Here is an 11,509-nt window from a genome sequence, read left to right on the forward strand (position 1 = left end):
CTCCCCCCCGAATAAGTCTTGTATGCCGAATCACGCGTAGGGACTCCAGATGCCACAGTATATCTCTGGTAAATCTTCCATTACCATCTACATTTCATATGTGGCACCCCTAGGGGTATTTGCCACAAAAACAGTTACTGACACTAAATACAAATACTAAAATAGCAAGACTGCACTACCACCTCCGGCCAGAAGGGGGAGCTCCAGAGACTCCCCTTGATCCATTCTGGTCTGAGAGAAGAACTGGCAGTTGGGCTAAGGAGCTGAAAGTGAGAGGTCATACAGCTGAATTTCTAACAGCCCTATGACGGTTTCCAGGCCCAAATCACCGGCCTGAGGAGAAAAGGGACGGAGAAAAAGGACATTGTGAGAACCGGGTAGCATTAATCACTACCCAGAACAGGCGCAAAGACGGATACCGGATCTGTGGCTGTATTCATTATATATAATACAGCAACCGGAAAAACGTGAGGTGATATCAGCTTCACTAGGGCCGGACGCAGCAACAGACACAGAGTTCAGCGGTACTCCTGAAGGGGGTAAGCAGATAAAAGGACTCGGGTTGCCCGTCGAAAAAGGACCCGGAGGGGACAGATTGGGCCGGCAGCCAGTTCACATACAGCAGCAGGGCCACACAGAAACTGCGTACTATAAGAGGCGAAGACCCCGGCAGGGTCAAAGTAACCCAGAGTTCCCATACAGACTCTGGTGACAGGACTGGTTGTAAATCCCTTTATGTTGAAGTAAACTGGTTAAACGTTTCAGTGCCTCAGACTTTCATTTGGACAATAGCTATCTATCCAGGATTAGGATCATCACCGCTGAGAGAACCTGCTGCTGATCAAGTAAGTGCCTGTTCCCTCATGATGCCCCTTACACTGTGCATTGCCTGAGGCCACAGCACCGGGTCAAGCCACCCATGACATCTCCCTCAAGAGACAGACCCCATTGGTCCGGTGCTGGGTACCCCGGTCTCCTGGGCGTCACATTTGGCGTCACGAACAGGATCCAGCCAGCCCGTATACCAGGTATTGTGTGCCGTGATTGGAGCCCAAAACTGTGAAAACTTGGATGAAAAATCTTGAAAATTGACTTTATTAAAGAAAATTCCATTTCCCATTAAAAACTATTGAAAGTGACTTTTCCCCAATGGTTATAATGGAGTAAAGATGGCCGCCATCACCTCATAACCGTTAGGCACGAGACTGTTAATTGAGCTACGCCATTACCTGAGCCTCAGTCTGACTGAAAAACTTCAGAATCCGCCATTACAGAGCGCGTGGCGGGCGGGAGCAGCAGGGGGCGTGTCATTGTGGGCGGCACCAAGCTGAGCGCTCTGACGTCAGAGCAAGGCGAAAACCAATCCTGCTGCACAGTGGAACAAATCTACACTATCCCGACGGAAGCGGAGGACCGGAAGGGTCCGGATTAACTAAGGGGGCACAGTATGTCGCAGCACGGAGACGCCGCAGCACCCGGCGACGCTAATGCAGCTGAAAGACAGAGTGTCGATAGAGAGTCCGGTAGCGCAGCGGTGCAAGAAGTGGCGCCCATCATGCCGGTGCTGATGCCATATACCCCAGGTGGCCCGTGGCTTCCAATGTATGAAGGTGAGCCTAATACCCTTGACGATTTCAGAGAAAAGATGCTGGCCCATTTTGACATGTTCCCCGTGGGTGAAGTTCAGCGTGTTAGTCTCCTGATAATGCAGTTAAGTGGCCATGCTAAGCGAGAAGTCACAGCATGGGCAGCTGATCTAAAAGGCACTGTTGAACGCATATTTGCTGGATTAAAAGCTACATTTGAAACCACTGCCGGCAGCAAAGCTAAAGTACGATTCTTTAATTGCAAACAAAAAGCTAATGAGGGCGTGAGAGACTTTGCCTTAAACCTGCAGGAAGCCCTTAAATCACTTACACTGGCTGAACCCATTTTTAACACTGGAGCGGATAAACTGCTAAGAGATCAATTTATTGAGGGACTCTACACCCCTTCTCACCGGGGGCATGTGAGTATGCTTGTTTTTAAGAACCCTGAATTGACATTTGCCCAATTAAAGGAGAGCGCTATACGTCTCCAGCTGGCAGAGGCACCTCGGGATCAGGATCCTGCGCAACCCATGGGAGAGGCACCTCAACAACAGGGAGTGCAAGTGACATCAGCTATGTCCGGGGCCATTGCTAAGCCCCTGGGGCCCAGTACTAATGAGGCTCTTCAACAAAAGCTTGACTCTTTAACTGATGTTGTTGCTTCAATGGCTAAAACCATGCAGGAGATGAGAGGACCCAAGATGGAGTTGGCAAACCGTAGAGAGGATGTTCCATGGATGAGACCCCGGAAATACCCGACATGGAGAGGACGACCCAGCGACCGCTACCAACCGGATGGACAGCCCATTTGCCGCCATTGCCAGCTGCCAGGCCACTTTGCACGAGATTGTGATTTAAACGGGAATCCCCTGGGAATGCGGGCCGCTTCACAGGAATGAACTTTCAAGGCCCAACACCCTGGCACGACAGGTACATCGGAGGACGACCCATTATCCCTATCGTGCTGGACGGAATTCCCCTCAACGCTTTGCTGGACACAGGTTCCCAGATTTCATCTATACCGTATATCCTTTATAAGAGGTACTGGACTGATGCAGATATTGAAAAAGGGCCCTCTGATGTTGAACTAGATATATGGGCCAGTAATGGTAAGTTGGTACCAAAACTAGGATTCAGGGAGATGACCATAAAGATTGGTAAAGTAGAATTGAAGAAACAGGGTATAATTGTTGTTGATGTTGACCGGCGGAACTGTGAACCAACTGTATTGATAGGAATGAATGTGTTAGAGAACTGCTTTGCCGAAGTTATTTCTGTCTTACAGCAAATTGCTGAAACTGCCCAATCCTACCAGCAGAGAGTCCTCCGGAGGGAAATAAAAGTATTGATGTTAAGGCAACAGGTAGAAGTTGCAGGTGGAGAAATCGGCAGTGTGAGGGTAAGTGATCCAACGTCTATTGTAATCCCACCAAAAACAGAAATGCTGGTATGGTGTAGAGCAGCCATTGGTACTAAGGGACGAGATTATCAAGCCTTAATAGAACCAGTGTACACTGACAGCAGGCCCACTATACTCACAGCACGAGGGGTAGTCGAGGTACACCGGGGACGAGTGCCGGTACGACTTTTGAACTGTGGAGAGGAAGAGGTCACTTTGCCAAGGTATGCTACAGTGGCAAAGCTATATACTGTTGACAACAATGCCATCACAACCATTGAGCCCTTAGAACCAACCTGTCAGGTGGAAGTCAATGGCTCAGATGGAGAATTGGAGGATTGGTGCCAACAGCTACACGTGGGCATAAATTCAACACCTACCCATCAAAAACAAGGGGTGTATAGGCTAGTGACGGAATATGAACAAGTCTTCAGTAAACACCCATTGGACTTCGGACGGATAGAAGGGGTAGAACACACAATCCCCACCGGTGACCATCCCCCAATAAAAGAAAGATATAGACCCATACCGCCCGCTCACTATCAATGTGCAAAAGATATGCTGAGGGAGATGAAACAGGCTGGGGTAATAAGAGACAGCTGTAGCCCCTGGGCGGCCCCTCTAGTGATTGTCAAAAAAAAGGACGGAACCATGAGAATGTGCGTAGACTACCGGCGGATTAATAACATCACCCATAAAGACGCCTACCCCTTGCCTAGGATAGAAGAGTCCTTGACTGCTTTGAAATCTGCTAATTATTTTTCCACCTTAGACTTAACAAGCGGGTATTGGCAAGTCCCTGTGGCTGAGAGAGATAAGGAAAAGACGGCATTCACCACACCAATGGGTCTATGTGAATTTAATCGCATGCCATTCGGACTCTGCAACGCATCCGGTACCTTCCAGCGGCTGATGGAATGCTGCCTCGGACACAAGAACTTCGAGACCGTCCTCCTGTACCTAGATGATGTGATCGTCTACTCAAAGACTTGCGAACAACACTTAAAAGACCTGGCAGAAGTGTTCGAAGCCTTATCCAGGTATGGCATGAAAATCAAGCCATCCAAATGTCACCTTCTCAAGCCAAAGGTACAGTACCTGGGACACATCGTGAGTTCGGAGGGAGTAGCACCGGATCCCGAGAAAATAAGCGCCATAAGGGATTGGCCAAGAACTACCAACGCAAAAGAAGTGAGGCAATTCCTGGGATTGGTGGGTTACTATCGCAGATTTATAAAAGGATTTACCAAGTTGGCAGCACCCTTGCAAGACGTCTTGGTAGGGCAGACGAAGAAACCTTCAAACCGAAACCCTCCTTTTCAGTGGAACGACGAAAGGGAAGACTCCTTTGAACAACTAAAGAAGGCACTAACCGGAGAAGAGGTTCTGGCATACCCAGATTACCATCAACCTTTCATCCTCTACACCGATGCCAGTAATGTGGGACTAGGAGCGGTGATGTCACAAAAGCAAGAAGGTCGGGAGAAAGTCATCGCCTTTGCAAGTAGAAAGCTCCGGCCAACTGAAAGAAATTCAGAAAATTACAGCTCCTTCAAATTGGAACTACTGGCAGTATTTTGGGCTGTGACTGAACGTTTCAAACACTATCTGGCTGCTGCAGAATTTATTGTCTATACTGACAACAATCCGTTGACCCATCTGGACACAGCCAAATTAGGTGCATTAGAACAGCGATGGATAGCCCGGTTATCTAATTACAACTTCATAATCAAGTATCGAGCAGGTCGCAAGAATGGAAATGCCGATGCCCTATCCCGGATGCCACACTTGAGAGATGTAGAAGAAGAAACGGGGGAGCTTGAAGAAATTGAACTACCAGCCTTCCATCATCCCAAGGCAAAACATCATCAGTCAAGTACCTATCAGAAACAACAAGAGGTGAATTTTAATCCGTTAGCACACCATAGATGGGCTGACACCCAAGACAGCAATCCGGCTGTGAAGTTGGTGAAGGAACTGTTAACTGAGCAAAGTGCATATCCCGATGAGGATGCCCCAGAAGAGACGCATCAACTCTGGAAAGAGAGAGGCAAAATGTTCCTGTATCAAGGGAAGCTCTGTAGAAGGTACACCAATCCGAAAACACATGAATTGGTTTGGCAGATTATCGTGCCTAAACAAGATGTCAAGATGGTCCTCGAAGCTTACCATAATGGTGCTGGTCACTTCGGTTGGAAAAAGTTAGAAGTACTTCTAAGAGAAAGATTTTATTGGGTCGGGATGAGAAAATCAATCGAACAGTGGTGCAGAAATTGTGGCCCGTGCAACCTCAGAAGAAACGATCAAAAGAACCAAAGAGCACCACTGCAGCCCATAATCACCAAACAACCACTTGAACTTGTAGCCATGGACCACGTGAAGTTGACACCAAGCCGGTCCGGCTATGTCTATGCCTTGACCATCGTGGACCATTATTCACGCTTCTTGGTAGTAGTACCCGTAAAAGATCTGACAGCAAAAACAGCAGCCAAAGCGTTCCAAACGTACTTTTGTAGACCCCATGGATATCCGGAACAGGTTCTCACCGACCAAGGTACAGCCTTTGAATCAGAGATCTTCAGAGAATTCTGTAATATGTATGGTTGCAAAAAGATCCGGACAACGGCCTATCATCCACAAACAAACGGCTTATGCGAGAAGATGAACCATATTGTAATAGACCTACTAAAGTCTTTACCTGAGACAGAAAGGAATCAATGGCCAGAGAAATTGCCTGACTTGGTGGATCTGTATAATCATGTCCCGGTGAGCTCCACCAACTGCACCCCAGCTTACCTTATGCGTGCAAGACCCGGCCAAATACCAATCGATCTAGAAATGGGAATTCTGAAACCAGACGCAGAAGTTCAAGACTCCAATTGGGATATCATACGGCAAAAGCAGTATCGCCAAGTGCAAGAGAGTGTGGAAAGAAGCCTTCAGAAAACTAGAGAAAGACAAGAGCGAACTTTCAACCAGAATGCTCTAGCGACCCCATTAAGACCGGGTGACCAAGTGCTCAAGAGAAATCGTCGAACCAATAAACTAGACAATCAGTGGGAAGCCGTACCCTACACAGTTTTACCAACAAGAATGGATAATCCTAAAATGTGTCTCATTAGCAAAAACGGAGGCTTAACATCTGTACTAGTGTCAAGAGACAATCTTAAATTATGTCCGGAAGCTTTGAAAGAGACAGAAGTTGTCCAGCCAGAACCAGAAGTTATTCAACCCATGCAGGTCCAACCAGTAAAGGAAAAAGAAGAGGAAATGTATCACACCTGTATAGGAGACTTTCCCAAAACCCTACTAACATACCATGGTGCAGTAGTGGTTCCCATGGTGGCCTTTTACCCAACACCGAACCCAATACCAGAAGTCCCAAGACAGGAAGAGGCTGACTCCATATTACGGGAGGTTCCAGGCCAGGAAGAACAGATTCCTGATCAGAGTAATCCCATTCACGGTGGACTTGCCAACTCCATAGTCGTGGAATTATCTTTAGCAGAGCGGGCAGATACTACATCCACAGTAGACAGTAGTACACCACATGAAGAGACACCGCTATTACGTAGATCACAGCGTAGTACCCAGGGTCAATTACCGGCCAGGTATGCGGATTACCAACTATAAAACTATAGTCATTGTTATCATTCTGCAACGTTTAAGCCCAGTACCTACAGAGACTTGTCTGTATGAACTTATTGCATATTCTTGAACTTTTTATCAGCCCGGAGGCACTAAATCAAAGCTCCGGAAAGACTGCTTTTTGAACTTTGCTTTTTGCTCTTTTTGAACTTTCTTTAGACTTTATATTGGTAACTCCGTTGGAAAAATGGAACTAAATTCTTGGACAAAAAGTGCAGGGCCTTTCCTGGTACCTTCAAGGATAGAACTGTATTAATGGACGCTATTTGAAGTGACTTTTTACAGAACTCTATTTTTGTTTCCTTGAGTGGTTTTTGTAACTTTTCGTTTTTAAGACTCTGTACATATTAATTGTTATTTCAAAATGTTATCGTCCCACAGTCCCGGAGTACTGTTCTTAACTAAGGGGGAATGTGGCACCCCTAGGGGTATTTGCCACAAAAACAGTTACTGACACTAAATACAAATACTAAAATAGCAAGACTGCACTACCACCTCCGGCCAGAAGGGGGAGCTCCAGAGACTCCCCTTGATCCATTCTGGTCTGAGAGAAGAACTGGCAGTTGGGCTAAGGAGCTGAAAGTGAGAGGTCATACAGCTGAATTTCTAACAGCCCTATGACGGTTTCCAGGCCCAAATCACCGGCCTGAGGAGAAAAGGGACGGAGAAAAAGGACATTGTGAGAACCGGGTAGCATTAATCACTACCCAGAACAGGCGCAAAGACGGATACCGGATCCGTGGCTGTATTCATTATATATAATACAGCAACCGGAAAAACGTGAGGTGATATCAGCTTCACTAGGGCCGGACGCAGCAACAGACACAGAGTTCAGCGGTACTCCCGGAGGGGGTAAGCCGATAAAAGGACTCGGGTTGCCCGTCGAACCAGGACCCGGAGGGGACAGATTGGGCCGGCAGCCAGTTCACATACAGCAGCAGGGCCACACAGAAACTGCGTACTATAAGAGGCGAAGACCCCGGCAGGGTCAAAGTAACCAAGAGTTCCCATACAGACTCCGGTGACAGGACTGGTTGTAAATTCATTTATGTTGAAGTAAACTGGTTAAACGTTTCAGTGCCTCAGACTTTCATTTGGACAATAGCTATCTATCCAGGATTAGGATCATCACCGCTGAGAGAACCTGCTGCTTATCAAGTAAGTGCCTGTTCCCTCATGATACCCCTTACACTGTGCATTGCCTGAGGCCACAGCACCGGGTCAAGCCACCCATGACATCTCCCTCAAGAGACAGACCCCATTGGTCCGGTGCTGGGTACCCCGGTCTCCTGGGCGTCACACATACTTACTCATCTTTGCACTGTGACACACAATATGATTTTTGGTTACTACATTTGAACCTTATATCACGGTTAGTACTTACCTTTCTTTTGCTTGTCACATTTCAATTTTGGGCTTAATCTATGTTGTATTATATTCATTATGCATGACTATTTTGCTTGGAGATTACTGGTGGCCCCATCTTATGGCTAACTATGGTACTTATACTGTTCACACTGTTTTTTAGTGAGTTGTAAATTAATGAAATAAATTACTTTTTAATTCAATAATTTGTGTACTTTGGTTATTCACACCTTTCCTTTATATGCCTCGATGAACAAATAAACTTATTGGCAAACAGTGTCCAAAAAATATAAATGTAATTTAATTGTTGTTTTTTGTGTGAATATCACAACAATATTATTTTCTCATGATATTTTTAACCCCTTCCCGACCCATGACGCCACGTAGGCATCATGAAAGTCGGTGCCATTCCGACCCATGACGCCTATGTGGCGTCATGGAAAGATCGCGTCCCTGCAGGCCGGGTGAAAGGGTTAACTCCCATTTCACCCGATCTGCAGGGACAGGGGGAGTGGTAGTTTAGCCCAGGGGGGGTGGCTTCACCCCCTCGTGGCTACGATCGCTCTGATGAAAGTGAAACTGCCAATCAGAGCGATTTGTAATATTTCACCTATTATAACGGGTGAAATATTACAATCCAGCCATGGCCGATGCTGAAATATCATCGGCCATGGCTGGAAATACTAATGTGCCCCCACCCCACCCCACCGATCGCCCCCCCAGCCCCCCGATCTGGCCGGTACACTGCTCCGGCTCCCCTCCGTCCAGTGCTCCGCTCCCCCCCGTGCTCTTGTCCACTCCCCCCGTGCTCCAATCTCCCCCCCGTGCTCCGATCACCCCCCCTGCACTCCGATCCACCCCCCCCGGTGCTCCGTTCCACCCCCCCGTGCTCCGTTCCAGCCCCCCCGTGCTCCGTTCCACGCCCCCCGTTCTCCGTTCCACCCCTCCCGTGCTCCGATCCCCCCCCCCCGTGGTCCCCCCCACCCCATCATACTTACCGATCCAGCCGGGGTCCCGTCCGTCTTCTCCCTGGGCGCCGCCATCTTCCAAAATGGCGGGCGCATGCGCAGTGCGCCCGCCGAATCTGCCGGCCGGCAGATTCATTCCAAAGTGCATTTTGATCACTGAGATAGATTATATCTCAGTGATCAAAATAAAAAAAATAATAAATGACCCCCCCCCCCCTTTGTCACCCCCACTAATGTTAGAATAGGGTTAGGGTTAGGGGTAGGGTTAGGGCTAGGGTTAGGGTTAGGGCTAGGGGTAGGGTTAGGGGTAGGGTTAGGGTTAGGGCTAGGGTTAGGGCTAGGGGTAGGGTTAGGGTTAGGGGTAGGGGTAGGGTTAGGGCTAGGGTTAGGGCTAGGGTTAGGGTTTCGGTATGTGCACACGTATTCTGTTCCTCTGCGGATTTTTCCGCTGCGGATTTGATAAATCCGCAGTGCTAAACCGCTGCGGATTTATGGCGGATTTACCGCGTTTTTTTCTGCGCATTTCACTGCGGTTTTACAACTGCGATTTTCTATTGGAGCAGTTGTAAAACCGCTGCGGAATCCGCACAAAGAAGTGACATGCTGCGGAATGTAATCCGCTGCGTTTCCGTGCAGTTTTTCCGCAGCATGTGTACAGCGATTTTTGTTTCCCGTAGGTTTACATTGAACTGTAAACTCATGGGAAACTGCTGCGGATCCGCAGCGTTTTCCGCAGCGTGTGCACATACCTTTAGAATTAGGCTATGTGCACACTGTGCGGATTTGGCTGCGGATTGGCCGCTGCGGATTCGCAGCAGTGTTCCATCAGGTTTACAGTACCATGTAAACATATGAAAAACCAAATCCGCTGTGCCCATGGTGCGGAAAATACCGCGCGGAAACGCTGCGTTGTATTTTCCGCAGCATGTCAATTCTTTGTGCGGATTCCGCAGCGTTTTACACCTGTTCCTCAATAGGAATCCGCAGGTGAAATCCGCACAAAAAACACTGGAAATCCGCGGAAAATCCGCAGGTAAAACGCAGTGCCTTTTACCCGTGGATTTTTCAAAAATGGTGCGGAAATATCTCACACGAATCCGCAACGTGGGCACATAGCCTTAGGGTTAGGGTTGGAATTAGGGTTGTGGTTAGGGGTGTGTTGTGGTTAGGGTTGTGGTTAGGGGTGTGTTGCGGTTAGGGTTGTGATTAGGGTTATGGCTACAGTTGGGATTAGAGTTAGGGGTGTGTTGGGGTTAGTGTTGGAGGTAGAATTGAGGGGTTACCACTGTTTAGGCACATCAGGGGTCTCCAAACGCAACATGGCGCCACCATTGATTCCAGCCAATCTCGTATTCAAAAAGTCAAATGGTGCTCCCTCACTTCCGAGCCCTGACGTGTGCCCAAACAGTGGTTTACCCCCACATATGGGGTACCAGCATACTCAGGACAAACTGCGCAACAATTACTGGGGTCCAATTTCTCCTGTTACCCTTGTGAATCTAAAAAAATGCTTGCTAAAACATAATTTTTGAGGAAAGAAAAATGATTTTTTATTTTCACGGCTCTGCGTTGTAAACGTCTGTGAAGCATTTGGGGGTTCAAAGTGCTCACCACATATCTAGATAAGTTCCTTGGGGGGTCTAGTTTCTAAAATGGGGTCACTTGTGGGGGTTTCTACTGTTCAGGCACACCAGGGGCTCTGCAAACGCAACGTGATACCCGCAGACCATTCCATCAAAGTCTGCATTTCAAAAGTCACTACTTCCCTTCTGAGCCCCGACGTGTGCCCAAACAGTGGTTTACCCCCACTCATGGGGTATCAGCGTACTCAGGAGAAACTGGACAACAACTTTTGGGGTCCAATTTCTCCTGTAACCCTTAGGAAAATAAAAAATTCTGGGCTAAATAATTATTTTTGAGGAAAGAAAACGTATTTATTATTTTCACGGCTCTGCATTATAAACTTCGATGAAGCACTTAGGGGTTCAAAGTGCTCACCACACATCTAGATAAGTTCCTTTCGGGGTCTAGTTTCCAAAATGGGGTCACTTGTGGGGGGTTTCTACTGTTTAGGCACATCAGGGGCTCTGCAAACGCAACGTGACGCCCGCAGAGCATTCCATCAAAGTCTGCATTTCAAAACGTCACTACTTCAATTCCAAGCCCCGGCATGTGCCCAAACAGTAGTTTACTCCCACATATGGGGTATCAGCGTACTCAGGAGAAACTGGACAACAAATATTGGGGTCAAATTTCTCCTGTTACCCTTGGGAAAATAAAAAATTCTGGGCTAAATAATTATTTTTGAGGAAAGAAAACGTATTTATTATTTTCACGGCTCTGCACTATAAACTTCTATGAAGCGCTTGGGGGTTCAAAGTGCTCACCACACATCTAGATAAGTTCCTTTCGGGGTCTAGTTTCTAAAATGGGGTCACTTGTGGGGGGTTTCTACTGTTAAGCCACATCAGGGGCTCTGCAAACGCAACGTGACGCCCACAGAGCATTCCATCAAAGTCTGCATTTCAAAACGTCACTAC

This window comes from Ranitomeya imitator, chromosome 5 (genome assembly GCF_032444005.1).
Source record: "Ranitomeya imitator isolate aRanImi1 chromosome 5, aRanImi1.pri, whole genome shotgun sequence".
Classification (NCBI taxonomy): domain Eukaryota; kingdom Metazoa; phylum Chordata; class Amphibia; order Anura; family Dendrobatidae; genus Ranitomeya; species Ranitomeya imitator.